The sequence below is a fragment of the Monodelphis domestica genome, chromosome 6, assembly GCF_027887165.1.
Source record: "Monodelphis domestica isolate mMonDom1 chromosome 6, mMonDom1.pri, whole genome shotgun sequence".
In the NCBI taxonomy this organism is placed as follows: domain Eukaryota; kingdom Metazoa; phylum Chordata; class Mammalia; order Didelphimorphia; family Didelphidae; genus Monodelphis; species Monodelphis domestica.
The window spans coordinates 63761698-63776699 of NC_077232.1; the positions used below are offsets into that span (position 1 = coordinate 63761698).

The 15002-nt window shown below is 42.7% G+C and overlaps 1 protein-coding gene across 19 annotated transcripts in view; it reads left to right on the top strand.

The window, feature by feature from the left end:
* The window catches only part of DENND2B (DENN domain containing 2B), a 277741-nt gene that overhangs the window by 179485 nt on the left and 83254 nt on the right, over positions 1–15002 (top strand). For 2 of the 19 annotated variants that reach the window (XM_056802118.1, XM_056802130.1), the window contains exon 1: positions 9409–9560. The exons of the other annotated variants lie outside the window; for them this stretch is intronic. The gene's annotated coding sequence lies outside the window, so the exon portion shown is untranslated. Of the gene's footprint in view, positions 1–9408; positions 9561–15002 lie in introns of those variants that run through there. 19 annotated transcript variants of the gene reach the window in all.

Below are 15002 nucleotides of genomic sequence, written 5' to 3' on the forward strand. Positions count from 1 at the left end.
GACAGAGAGACAGAGAGGCAGAGACCGACAGAGAGAGAGAGAGAGACAGAAACAGAGACAGACAGACAGACAGACAGAGACAGAGAGACAGACAGACAGAGAGAGAGACACAGAGAGAGACAGAGAGAGACACAGAGAGACAGAGACAGAGAGGCAGAGAGAGAGGGAGAGACAGAGACAGAGACACAGAGAGGCAGAGAGAGGCAGAAAGAAACAGAGAGAGGAAGAGAGGGAGGGAGAGACAGAGACAGAGACAGAGACACAGAGAGGCAGAGAGAAATGGAGAGAGAGGAAGAGAGGGAGGGAGAGAGAGACAGAGAGAGACAGAGAGGCAGAGAGAGAGAGGAAGAGAGGGAGGGGGAGAGAGACAGAGTCAGAGAGAGACAGAGACACAGAGAGGCAGAGAGAGAGAGGAAAAGAGGGAGGGAGAGAGAGGAAGAGAGGGAGGGAAGGAAGGAGAGAGAGAGAGAGAGAGAGAGAGAGAGAGAGAGAGAGAGAGAGAGAGAGAGAGAGAGAGAGAGAGAGAGAGGGAGGTAAGGGTGGGAGAGAAAGGGGAGAGGGAGAGGAGATATTGTACTTGGTTGGTGGGGTGAAAATAACTTTCTGAAGCTCTATACATCCCTCGGTGTGATTACTACTCGGTTTGGTATGCCTTGCTTCAGGCTAAGTCAGAGACTGAGTAGGTTGCACATTACAAATCAGATTAAGAGAATGCCATGTGGAAGTCTCCACATTTCAGCTGCCAAGTACTCCCCCTCCCCAAACGAAGCTTGATTGAAAATTATGGTGGTAGGTTGGGACAGGCACCTGGGGCAGGTATATTAGGCACCTACTGTGTGCCAGGCGCTTGGCTAGGCACAAGACAGCCCCTGCCCTCAAGGACTTTACAATCTAATGGGAAGACAATATACAATCAACATCTTTAAACAAGCTCTATCTAGGATAAATGGGATACAAAGAAAAAGAAAGCATTGGCATTAAAGGGGATTGGGAAAAGCTTCCTAGAGAAGGTGGAATTTTAGCTGGGAGTTGAAGGAAGCCTGAGGCTGAGATGAGGAAGGAGAACATTGCAGGGATGAGGGACAGCCACTGAAAGTGCTCCAAGTTGAGAAATGAGGGCTTTGTTGGGCATCACCAATAGGGAGCAGTAACATCTGGATCCAAAAGCTGGTCTCAGTCATCATTTTCCTTGGGTACAGATCTGGAGGAATGGTATCCTTTTTGAAGATACCTCACAGCAATGGAGGTTGAAGACTATCCATCTGGAGCAGATAGTTTTCTTCTCCATCTCTTCCCTGCTTGGGTTCATGTAGCAAGACCAACATTTTGCCATAGCTGGTTCTGCAGGACTGGTAACAAACACCTTAGAAGGGTGCAAAGTTGGGTCCTCTTGACATCTTGAGTCTGACAATGTCTCTACACCTCGTGTTGTAGAATGTTGCCATTTTTAGGAGAATATGTGAAAAGGACCTCTGGTAAGGATAAGATGTGATCCATCTGCTTGGGGTGTGAGCGGTCTTCATGATGATTTGGATGGTAGCAATATCAGGGGCAGTGGTGAAGAAGGGAAGTGTACATGCCTAGATACTTTGGACAGGTCTGTGCTTGGGTTGTTTTTTTTTTTCCTTTTCTTTAGGCCTGGGCCCTGGCCTTTGGCAGTCTAGGAGAAGAGAATATCTGAGTGGCCAATATGTCCAATTTCCTGAGGGTAAATGGCTCGTTCTGTTTTTGGCAGCAGACACATTCTCCATTTAAGGGAAAGGGGTCTGTAATCTCCTAGGCCCTGGGTGTGAATGGGCTGACTAAAGACTCCCTGTGGCCTTTGCTGGATATATTTGTGCAATGAGATCATTCCAAAATCACATTCCTATTAAATTATATTTCACTAAGGACATAAAGCTGGATTTGAGTAAAAGCATTGGCACCGAAACTCAGGGCTCATCACAACAAGGCTTAGAACTGGGCAGAAATTAGGCTGGGGATAAACAGTTTTTCTCCTGAAAGAAATAAGGAGAGAGAGAGAGAGAGAGCGAGCACGCTATTGTTATATAGGATTTTCATTTTTAAACTGCTGGGCCATCAGCATGCCCAGAGATTCCAGATTGCCACCTGACATAAAATACATATAAAAGTTTTTTTTTAAAATAGCCTATACATTGGGAAATGTTGAACAAAATAAATGAAAATAAAGTATAACAATGTTAATTTGTAGATTTCTCACCCCCCCTTTTAAAAAGAAACCAAAACCCTTACTTTCTGTCTTAGAATTTATATTGTGTTTTAGTTCCAAGACAGAAGAGCAGTAAGGGCAATGGGGGTGAAGGAACTTGCCCAGGATCAAATAGCCAGGAAATGTCTGAGGCAAGATTTGAACTTAGAATCTCCTATCTCTAGGCCTGACTCTCAACTCACTAGCTGCTCTTGAATGTGGCCTCCTTTGAGTTAAAAATTAGGTTTTATGCTAAATATGAGAATTCTAAAGTAATATTGTGGTCACTATTTAAAAAATATTGTAGCTTAAGTCAAAATGACTTTTAGCAGCTTTACTTACAAAGAGGTAGAAAGAACAAAAGTGGAAAAATGTAGATAAAGAGACAGATTCTAGTAAGCCTACTGTCCCTTCTCCTGAGAAGCCAGGCTCAGCCCCAGCAGAGCTTCCTCAAGACTCTGTCTCAATATGGATTTCCCAGTAATCCTTAGCCAGAAGTCCCAGTGGTGTCTTCAGCCACAATTCCACCACTGTAGCCTCCTCCAAGGTCAAGGCAGGAATCTCCAGAATCAATCTCTCCAGAAGCCAGGAAAGGAATGAATCTCCACCATACTATACTGGTCTCTTCTTTTTATCTTCCAATTTTCCACATTACTTCCTGCCTTTCCCCCTTTCTCACAGAAACCAATGGCAGTCTTTTAATTTGCATAGCACTACCCAAGGGGAGGAGGGGGAGCAATGGCCTTTGGAGGTGTAAGCTTACTTTAGTAAGTGACTTGTGAACTCATATTTAATGGTAAATAGGGGTACTTTAAATTCTTGATTTGATTAGCTAATTTTCCTATTTTCACAGCATCTCTGTTGTACAGGATAGATTGTTGGACTTGGAGTCAAGGTCTGGATTTGAATCCCACTTCAGGTCAGGTGCTTCCTAATTATCTGGCCCTGGGGACCCCACTTCTTCTCCCCAAGCCTGAATTTTCTTACTTGTAGAATGAGAGAGTTGGATTTGAAGAATCTCTCAGGTCCCTTCCTGCTCTAAATTTATAATCCTATGGTTAGGTTTAAATACATTTATCAATGCTATAGAAATTTTCAGGTATTATTTCTATTTAGGAACAGTGTGGGTAGGACTTGGCAAAATTTTCTCTTAGGGCTCAGAATTTTATTTTAATTAATTTTATTTCTTTTTATTTTATTTAAACATTTTTCCATGGTTACATGATTTTTGTTGTCTCTCTCCCTTCTTCCCTCCCCCCTCCCAGAGGGGACAAGCAGTTCCACTGGGTTATAAATATATTATCTCTGAAAACAATATTATTCATTTTTGTAAGAGAGTCATCTTTTAAAACCAAAACCCCAAATCCTATACTCATATGAACAAGTGAGAGATCATATGTTTTTCTTCTAGGTTTCTACTCCTACAGTTCTTTCTCTAGTTGTGGATGTTCTTTGTCCTAAGTCCCTCAGAATTGTCCTGAATCATTGCATTGCTATTAGTGGGGCTCAGAATTTTAAACGAATATTTAAATTTAAAAAAATTAAAAGAATATTTAGTTAAATGGTCAAGGATTGACTTCACGGTCATATTACTTTATTGATAAGCTTCACTGAACAGCATTGGCAGCTCCCTTGACTAAAGAGATTCTTACAGGTCAGGTTTGAGAAGGGAATGAAATTAGTCTCCCATTTACCAGGTTTATTGAGCCATAGGCTGGCACAGATACTCATCAAGGGCATCGCTTTGGTTCAGGTCATCTCAGCCCACCATGTCTCCACATAGAAAGTGACTGGGATGATTGGTGGTGATTAGCAAGTGGGACATCAACCAAGTCCAAGTGAACTGCCCTTGCCCTTAGACCACTGGGAAGTCATCCAAAGGGCTGAAGCTTTAGCCCACTGGACCCATCAAGTCCCAGACAACTTCCTTGACTTTAAGCAAAAAGATTATATATATATATATATATATATATATATATATATATAATATATATATATATACATATATAAAGAGAGAGAGAGAGAGAGCCAGAGAGCCTGGCCTCTACAATGGTAGATATTGCTCCTACCTCACTAACCCAATGATATAGACTTAGAGCTGGAAGGGACCTTAGAGATTCATAAGATGAATTTAGGCAAACTCAACACCTCATCTCAAATGTATTCTCACAAACTACCAGCCTCCCCTCATCTGGGATACTGATTTTTCTTGTCTCTATCTCCATTTGGATGCCACCTCCCCTGGGACACCCTCTGTGATTTCCTCCCCAGTTTGTTTCCTTCCCCAAATAACTCTGAATATGGATACTATTTGCCTTTTCCCCCTTCCTCCATGGGATATAAACTTTTCGAGGGTAGGCACCATGATGGTTTTGTTTGTTTGGTCCAGGTAACCCCAGCATCCAGCAAAGGGTATCTGGCACATAATAAATCCTCAGCAAATTCAAATTTGAAATGGATCCTCTCTTTTAAGGGACACAATCTCAGGGTCTGTTTCTGGGATCTAGGAGATAGGAACCTTCCTAACAGGAAGGCTCCATAGTAAAGACTCATGTCTGTGTCATCCCTTAAGGCTTAGAAAGGGTTTTATTCACCATGGCCCTGGGAGCCAGTCAGTAGGTAGGATAATCCCCATTTCACAGATGGAGCCTGGAGGTTTAAGTGGTAAAATGGGTTGTCCTTGTTAGCTTGAATAGCTAGCAAGACTTGGTCAAGATTTGAACCCAGGTCTGCTGATTCCAAGTCCTGCCTTTCTTCTTCTACCAAAAAGGGCTTCCTTGCTGGTTGGGGAGTGTCAACATGCAGAGGTGAGTGGGGTGTACCAGGGAACCCCAGTTCTGAGTCCATCCCATCTAGCCTGTCCCCATGTTCATCCCACCTACCTCTATGCCCATCCCACCTGCCCCCATATCCAGCCCCCCAGGATAAGAACAGAAGCTCATTGGTTGGTCAGGAGCATCTCTGTCTTTGAGAATTACTACCAGGGGGCGGGCATCTAGGTAGCTCAGAGGATAGAGCACCAGGCTAGAGACAAGATGGTATGTTTGGGGTTCAATTTTGGCCTCAGAGAATTCCTAGGTAAATGACCCTGGGCAAAATCACTTAACTAGCCCTTGCCCTTCTGTTTTAGAGTTGTTACTAGGAAAGAAAGTAAGGAGAGAGACAGAGAGGGAGAAGGAAAGAGGGAGAAAGAGAAAGAGGAGAAGGGAGAGAGAGATGAGGGAAGAGAAAGAGGAGAGAGAGTTACAAAAATTTAAATTATGATAGCCCTTCCCCCCTTTTTTTTTCATCTGAGAAAGCTGAGTTCTTCAGGGATTTTCAAAGGTCTTTTTTTCTGGTTGCCTCAGTAACTGAGACTATAAACAACACAATGTTTTGTGTTTGAGGAATCTGCACTTAGGCCGGTGAGTGTCAGCCTCCCTGGCTGGGGGCTGTTGTCTCAGAGCAGTGCCCTTGTTGTAGGGGGCACAGGTGGACCTGAGGAGTGGTCTGGGGCGCCCTGGCTCCTGGAGGGAGGGTAAAGGATGACCTCCACAGCCCATCTCTGCCTTCCAGACTGGCCCATCTTGCCTATGACTGGGGTATTTTCTGTGCTCAGAAAATGAGACTGGAGGAGAATGTCTGCAAGGATGCATTTCACCAGCTCAGTCCAACCCAATCAGTGCAGGCAGCTTCCTGGCTAGGTCCAGATTTTGTCTTCCTGGACAACTGGGGCCTCCCAATCCTTCCCCAGATAGGTTCCCAACAGCTGCTTTGCTCCCTAATGTCCATTAAATAAAGGAAAGGAAAGAAGAGGGGGAAATGAAAAGCTTACAACTCTTCAGAGTGGGATTTAGAGATCATTTGAGTTGACCCTCTTTCCCCCATCTTTTTATAGAGGAGGACATTTGAGACCCAGAGAGGAGAGACAACTTGTCTAATGTTAATAAATAAATAAATAAATAAAATAGTGAAGCTGGGATTTGAACCTGGGTCTTTGGACTCCCAATTCAATGTTGTTTACTCTATTCCAAATTCATCTGTTTCTATATAATTTACATCCTTGACTGAAGAATGATGTATTTTTTTCCTTTGGCCAGAGAGCCTCTGATTTTGTACTTTCCTATTGTTGGGACTCTGCATTAATTTTCTTTTTAATGCTTACCTTCTGTCTTAGAATTATTATGGTGTATTGGTTTCAAGGCAGAAGAGCAATAAGGGTTAGACAATGGGGGTTCTGTAGCTTTCCCAGGGTCACACAGCTGGGAAGTGTCTGAGGCCAGATTTGAACCTAGGACCTCCCGTCTCTAGGTCTGGCTCTTTATTCACTGAGCCACCCAGTTGCCCTCTGTATTAGATGTGAATTGACACATGTCCTAGCTGTGTGACCCTGGGCAAGCCACTTGACCCCCATTGCCTAGCCCTTATAATTATTCTGCCTTAGAACCAATACACAGTATTGATCCTAAGATGGAAAGTAAGGGTTTAAAACAAAATTTTTTATGTTAATTGACAAGCCTAGGGCTGAAAAGGACTGCTGGACCCCTTCTGGTCTGTCTATGTCCAGAGCCAGTCTCCTTCTCCCAGTACTCCTGGGGAAAGAGAAGTTAGCTGGTATTTAGCGGGGAGTTAGGGGTGTGGACAAGACACCCCCTGAAAGCTATCAGAGGCCAGTCTGGTGCATCTCCTCCTAGAGGTGGGGGTTTTCTCCAGTCTGTCACCCCAGTCCTTAGGGGCTGCCTCAGCTCAGGAGGGGGACCCTGCAAAGAGCTCCCCACCCCGCCAAGGTCTCTGGGGCTCCCTAAGTAGCCCCACATGAATAATTACAGGTCACAGAGCAAAGCCACTCGTCGACTACATCCCTCAAAAATGTCTAATTGTAGGCTAGAAATTTGAAAATATACAAGAGCTTAGATACATGCTACGCCTCATTACAAAAAGTAATAACATGAGTCAGTGGGAGAATGGGCTCGGAACTTGGGTGGCTTTTGGTGTGTATGTAGACCCTTAGTGAGTCTGTCTTCTGTACTGAGACAGACAGACAGACAGTGACACCCCCCCAAGAAAGACAGACAGTGGCACCCCCCCATAATTGGACCCCTCTTTCCTTGTCTCACTGGCAAATCCAGGACCACCGAGAATTCCCTGGGCTATGACTATATTAGTAAGACTTATTTTTAAACAAGTAGGTCAGAATGTAAATATTCAAATGACTGCTAAACCTAAATGTGTATATTTGGTTTAATCACCCCCTCCTCATAAAATCCCTATCTCCCTTCCGAGGTCAGTTCCCATGTCACCTCTAGGAAGCCCACCCTGATACACCCAGTTTCTAGTGTTCCCTCCCTATGTCCTGAAATTCCCCCAGTGAAATATAAATTCCTTGAGGGTATTTAAAAAACAAACAAACAAAATCTTTGTATCCTTAGTCTCAGCACTATAACTCTGTGTCTAGATTGATAATGTAGAATAACTGTTTTTTGAATTAAATAAAATTACCTACCCCTTTGGGAAGCTCATGCCAATTATTCTGTCATTAACTAAAACATTTCTGGGGTTCTTTTTTTGGAATTGCCTTAATGTGATAATGTGAGTTTCATGGACTCATAACTCTAGTCTTGTTTTATGGATGAGGAAACTGAGGCTCATATACTGGTGACTCAAATAGCTAATAATTCAGAAAACCTGGGATTTGAACCTGGATCCACTGATTCCAGATTCAGCAATCAAACTTTGTCTTCTTCCCTCCCTCCCTCCCTCCCTCCCTACTTCCTTCCTTCCTTCCTTCCTTCCTTCCTTCCTTCCTTCCTTCCTTCCTTCCTTCCTTCCTTCCTTCCTTCCTTCCTTCCTTCCTTCCTTTCTTCTTTCCTTCCTTCCTTCCTTCCTTCCTTCCTACCTTCCTTCCTCCCTCCCTCCCTCCCTCCCTCCCTCCCTTCCTTCCTTCCTTCCTTCCTTCCTTCCTTCCTTCCTTCCTTCCTTCCTTCCTTCCTTCCTTCCTTCCTTCCTTCCTTCCTTCCTTCCTTCCTTCCTTCCTTCCTTCCTTCCTCCCTCCCTCCTTGCCTCCCTCCCTCCCTCCCTCCCTCCCTCCCTCCCTTCCTTCCTTCCTTCCTTCCTTCCTTCCTTCCTTCCTTCCTTCCTTCCTTCCTTCCTTCCTTCCTTCCTTCCTTTCTTCTTTCCTTCCTTCCTTCCTTCCTTCCTTCCTTCCTACCTTCCTTCCTTCCTCCCTCCCTCCCTCCCTCCCTCCCTCCCTCCCTCCCTTCCTTCCTTCCTTCCTTCCTTCCTCCCTCCCTCCTTGCCTCCCTCCCTCCCTCCCTCCCTTCCTCCCTCCCTCCCTCCCTCCCTCCCTCCCTACTTCCTTCCTTCCTTCCTTCCTTCCTTCCTTCCTTCCTTCCTTCCTTCCTTCCTTCCTTCCTTCCTTCCTTCCTTTCTTCTTTCCTTCCTTCCTTCCTTCCTTCCTTCCTTCCTACCTTCCTTCCTCCCTCCCTCCCTCCCTCCCTCCCTCCCTTCCTTCCTTCCTTCCTTCCTTCCTTCCTTCCTTCCTTCCTTCCTTCCTTCCTTCCTTCCTTCCTTCCTTCCTTCCTTCCTCCCTCCCTCCTTGCCTCCCTCCCTCCCTCCCTCCCTCCCTCCCTCCCTTCCTTCCTTCCTTCCTTCCTTCCTTCCTTCCTTCCTTCCTTCCTTCCTTCCTTCCTTCCTTCCTTCCTTCCTTCCTTCCTTCCTTCCTTCCTTCCTTTCTTCTTTCCTTCCTTCCTTCCTTCCTTCCTTCCTTCCTTCCTTCCTTCCTTCCTTCCTTCCTTCCTACCTTCCTTCCTTCCTCCCTCCCTCCCTCCCTCCCTCCCTCCCTTCCTTCCTTCCTTCCTTCCTTCCTTCCTTCCTTCCTCCCTCCCTCCTTGCCTCCCTCCCTCCCTCCCTCCCTCCCTCCCTCCCTCCCTCCCTCCCTCCCTCCCTCCCTTCCTTCCTTCCTTCCTTCCTTCCTTCCTTCCTTCCTTCCTTCCTTCCTTCCTTCCTTCCTTCCTTCCTTCCTTCCTTCCTTCCTTCCTTCCTTCCTTCCTCCCTTCCTTCCTTCCTTCCTTCCTTCTTTCCTTCCTCCCTTCCTCCCTTCCTTCATTCCTTCTCCCTTCCTTCCTCCCTCCCTCCCTTCTTCCTTTCCCTCATTCCTTCCTTTTGTTTTTCTTCTCCCTCTCTCCCTCCTTCCCTTTCTCTCTTACTTTTCCTTAGCCTTCCTCTTTCCCAAATGAAGCCTTTCTTCCTTCAGCTCAACTGAAAAAAAAGGGAAGAAAACCCCTCTCACAAATATGCACAGGAGCTCACAGAAGCTATGTTAAAAACTGTTTGTCTTATGTGTCATCCTGAGTTCTTCATCTCTCCATCTGAGGTGAGTAACATGTTTCATCATCAGTTCTCTGAAATTGTGTTAGGTCCTTGGGTGACTCAGAGTTCTCAAGTCTTTCAGAATTGTTTTGTATATAATATTGTTGCCTTTGTAAGAGTTCTACTGGTTCTGCTTATTTTACTTTGCATCATTTCATACCAATCTTCTCCCAGGCTTCTTTAAAACAATCTCTTTTGTCATTTTTAATAGTATAATAAAATTCCATTATATTCGTTAATCTTAATTTGTTCAGCTATTACTCAATTGATGGGCACCCCATTTCCAATCCTTTGCCATTGCACAAAGAGTCATTATCAATATGTCTGAACATATGGGCCTTTTTCCTTTTTCTTTGATTTCTTTTTCATACATGTCTTCCAGTGGCATTGAGGGGTCAACAGGTATGCTTACTTTAGTAATTTTTTGGAAACATTTCCAGAATGCTTGGACCAGTTCACAACTCTACCAATAGTACATGAGAAAAACAAAAACAAAACCCAGTATATCAGTGTTCCTGTTTTTTTAGCAACTCATTAAACATTTGTTATTTTCCTTTTCTGGGGACCAGCTGTGCCAATCTGATGAATATAAGGTGTGACTTTATGCTTTAATTTTTTTCTAATTAGCAATTTGGAATATTTTTTTAATAAAATCTAAGAGCTTGGACTTCTTCCATTTAAAATTACTTGCTCTTTTGTTTTGATTATTTACCAACTGAGGAATAGTTTTTTATTTTTATACATTTGAATCAGTTCCTTACTTATCTTGGAAATGAGATCTCTATCATAGAAAATTGCCATATCCCCCCCTCATTAATTGTTTCCCTTCTAATTTAAGATGTTTTCATTTTATTTGTTCAAAAACTTTGTAATTTTGTATATTCAAAATTCTGTGGCCTTTTCTATTCCTTGTTTAGACATGGATTTCCCCCATTCATCCTAATTATCCATAGTCATAAAAGACATTTCTTCCTTCCTCCTCTAAGTCACGATGTCTAGGTCTTATATCTATTTGGAGTTTATCACAGTTTATGTTAGAAGATGTTAATCTTGATCTACTTTTCCCAAGACTGCTTTCCACTTTTCCCATCAGTGTTTGACAAATAGTGTTCTTACTCTACATACTAATAACTGGGACCATTGAGTTATTACACATTATAATATACTATATTTTGTTGACTCTTCTGTATTTTGAGCACTTAATCTGTCCCACTGATTAATCTAATCTCTCAAAATTTTTAACCATTTAAAAATAGTTATGGTTATTACTTTGTAGTGTAGTTTGAAGTTTGGTCCTGGTAGGCCCCCTTTCCTTTCTACCTTTTTTCATCATTTCTCTTGATATCTTTAATATAGTGTTCCTCTAGATGAATTTAAAATTTTTTTAATTATATAAAGTAATAATAAAGTTTGGTAAGGTATTGAAAACTAAATTAATTTAGGTAATATTATTCTTATGTTGGCATGACCTACTCATATTATTCTGCATATTATAGCAAGAAACCTCTCTGGTACTCAACTATAAAATTAAAGAATTAGATCAAGATTTAAAGGATCCTTCTAGTTCTAAAACTAGGATTCCAATTCTGTAACTTGGTTGAGAATTGGAAAGGCTGTTACTTACCAAAACACACACCCAGGAACTATATAACTACAACTACAAAACACTCTTTGCAGAAATAAAGACAAATAATTGGAGAAATATTCACTGTATGAATAATTAAATAAACTTAGTTTAAAAATAAATAAATAAAATTTAATTGGGAATATTTAATAAATTTAATATATATATATATATATATTTAAAAACAAATCCATTTTCAAAAGACAAATGTTTACCACCACTATTGAGGGGATTTTCTTTCTTTAAAAATTTTTTTTATTAATTTAGAATATTTTTCCATGGTTATATCATTCATAAGACCCCCTCCCCTGTTCTTTCCTTCCCCCCTCCCAAAGCTGACAAGCAGTTCCACTGGGTTATACATGTATCAATATTGAGGGGATTTTCAAGGGAAGGTACTGTAACTCTGAGAACCCATCCAGGTCTTTTAGCCATGGTTTGGGTAATGGCGGCATTATGGGAATGAATGGCAGCCTTTGGCAAATAGGCAGCTATGTAAGGTAAAGAATGAAGTTCTTGGAGTTGGGAAGATCTGGGTTTGACTCCTGCTCTGGCCATTTATAAGCTGTGTCATATTTAATCCTCCCTCTGTCTAGAGTTCCTCATCTGTGAAATGAGGATAATAAATAAAGTAAGTGTGTAAATGGAGATTTTGTGCCTTTGGACTTCATCCCCCAGAAGTCCCTTAGTATTTCCCAAAATTCCCTTTTCCTGCATCCCTGCATTTTGAGTGATTGTATTTAAGTGGCTGTAACTCCTCCCTCTTCCTCTCTTGGACCTGTGACCAGGCTGAAGTCAGGCAGTTCTTTTGTTTTAGTTATTATTAATAAAACTTTATAAAGTATAATATTTAGTTATTGATTATTAATTTTAAATCTCACATAAGGGTGAGCAAATGAGAAAATATATAAAGTATTTTCCAAACATTGAAATTCTATGTAAGTGCTTTGCTCTTGGTCAGTCGTTTTAGTTGTACTTGACTCTTCATGATCCCATTTGGGATTTCCTTGGCAAAGATTCTGGAGTAGTGTGCCCTTTCCTTCTCCAGCTCATTTTACAGATGAGGAAACTATGGTTAATGGGGGAAATGACTTCTCCAGGATCACTCAGCTAGTAAGTGTCTGAGATCAGATTTGAACTCAAGAAGATGGAGTCCAGACCAGGTTCCCTATCCATTGTACTACCTCCTAGCTACTCTATATAAATGCTAGCTACTATAATTATTATTATTAGCCTTCCAAATAAACTTTTTCTTTGTTTTTAGTTTAAAAGTTTTCTTGATTTTTCTCCATCATTTCTTCCTATGCCACCTCCCACTGAAATCTCCCTTATAAGAATGAACAACAATTAATCAGAAAAATCCATATCAGAGCCCATGTCTAATAGGTAAACCATTCTGCCTTCTACAGAATGGAGAAAAGTAGACTTCATGATCTATTCCCTGGGTCCAAGAGTGAGCCTGGCATTTCCTGTCTCTGAATCGCTTCTGTTTTCTTTGCATAGCATCATTTATTACAAGCCAAGTCCCTTAAAAGGAGATGCCATTCATTTGGATGGGTAGTTCTGGTGGGTTCACAAACAAACAATTGCATTGGCTTTTAATCAACCCTAATCTTATGTCAATAAACTGGCATAAACCTTCTGTACAGCCTTGGGAGATAACAGGGCTATGGCATGCTCTCTTCTCTTCCCAATCCCAGAGGTAGAGGAATTTAGGCATTTTTTCTCTGAAAGCTTTGTAGGAGGTATTAAGGTTGCTGGGATCTGACCACTGAGAAGCTTAATTGGTAAGGAATGAAGGCTTAAGCTCCTGATTTATGAAGTGGGAAACTTAGAAGGTCAGGAAATGTGCCCTCCATTGGGTCTATATCTACCATTTTGCCTTGTACTTGTGGGTTGGTTGGTTTTTGGTTCTAGGAGATCCAGACGCTGGTCCAGTTGGGAAATTGGACCTACAATTGGGAGAGGATCCAGAGTGATGAGTCCAGGGGTTCTGAGACCATTGGGTCAATGAGCAGAGCTCTCACCCAGGCAGGTTGCTTTAACCTGGATTTGTGCTGGCAAGTCTCCCAAGGACTTCTCTCCTAGGCTAAAAAAGAGCTAATAGCTCAATAATTGCTACTATCTATATACCACTTTCTATTTGCCTTCTCTCCAAGGCATTATATCCCATTTAATTTTCATCTCTCTAAGGCTTTACTATCTCATCTTCACAACAACCTTACAAGGTAGATACTATTTTTATTTCTTTTTTTTACAGATGAGAAAACCAAGGGAAACAGAGGTTGTATGACTTGTCCAGCTAGGAACTTTCTGAAGCTAGATTGGAATTCAGGTCTTTCCTGACTCTAGACCTGAGTTCTAACCTAGCTTCAGAAAGCCCAGTGCTATATCCACCACCTAGATGCCTGTGCTAATGTTATCCCCATTTTACAAATGAGGAGACTGAGGCAGGCCCAGGGTCCCACAGCTAGTGATGGATTTGAACTTAGGTCTTCCTGACTCCAAACCACCCCTAACCACTGCACCACCTAGTAGCTCCCTTCAACTCTCCAGGTGTGATAGCAAGTAACTTTTCTGTGGATCTTCAGTTTAAAATATTTTAGGTTGATTCCAAATCCCCAAGTGCCTTCAGTTTTCCAGCCCCAAAGCTTGTTGCTGGTTTCTAGTTTTTCAGCTCCGCACATAATGAAGGCACTTGTTGAATGGCATTTAAGGGCTCCAGAGCTTGGATGATGGAGAGAGAAGGGACCCAGTCCAATATGGACCAGACTGTGGACACAGCTTCTTATTTCTTGTAGTGTGGCACATGACCCTACTCCTAGGGCTGTCTAGTACAGAACACAAAGTCAGGAACACACTCCTGTTCCTTTCTTTCATTCCTTTCTCTGCATGAATCTGAATGCATGAAAATTGAATTAAAACTCAGATCCCTGCCTTGATGCTTTCTTTAGCTCCTGCCCCTAGAGTTGCAAGAGCTCATCTTGTGATATCATGAACAATTGTCAATTGTCAGAGCAGTTGTGATATCACAGATGGAGGACGATGACTTCCAGGGGCAAAGAGAACTCCTTGCTTGAGAACAAAAACCGCATTTTCATGCAGATTTGCGTTCAGGGCTTTGTCCAGGTTCCCTGCTCCTGGAGAATGATGAATTGGAACTTCTGGATGCTTCCCTAGCCTAGGAATCCCCCTGCTGTCCAGCCTGCCTCAGGACAGTCTTTGGGTTTTATTCATGAGCCCAGACTTGAATGGAGATGGAGCACTTCAGCTGAGTTCAGAAGTGAGACTGAGGACCTCAGAGATGGGAGAGCTGCCACTGTACCCCTTTCTCTAGCCAGAAGGGAAGGAAATAGTTCTGGTCTGGAACCTGGCTGCAGGAAGGGAGGCTTGTACCTGCCAACTACACTTCTAAAGAGGTGAGCCTGCTGAACCTTTAGAGCCTACAGATCCTGGGAAAACCCATCTGGCTCATGACTCATGAACCTTGAAACACCTGTTGCTGCCAATAGTGCCTGCTTTGTTTAAAGAGTAAAAGGGAGAGGAAAGTCTGTCTCAGTGGTGGATCCCACCTACCTCCCATAAAAAAAGAGCTGGACACAGATCAGTGACTGATGGATAAAATCTGCCCCTTCTCCCCATCTCAACCAGACACAGCAGCTCTACCTTTCCTGGAAAAAAAGTATTTAACCTTAATCTGTGAGTCTCTCTACTCTTAGGTAGGAGGAGGAGGATAGTCTAAGAAGTAGAAATGGAGAAGAAAGGCTAGTCCTTCTTTGGTGTTGCATTTCCTCTGGCCCTGCAGGAAAATAAGAATTCTGC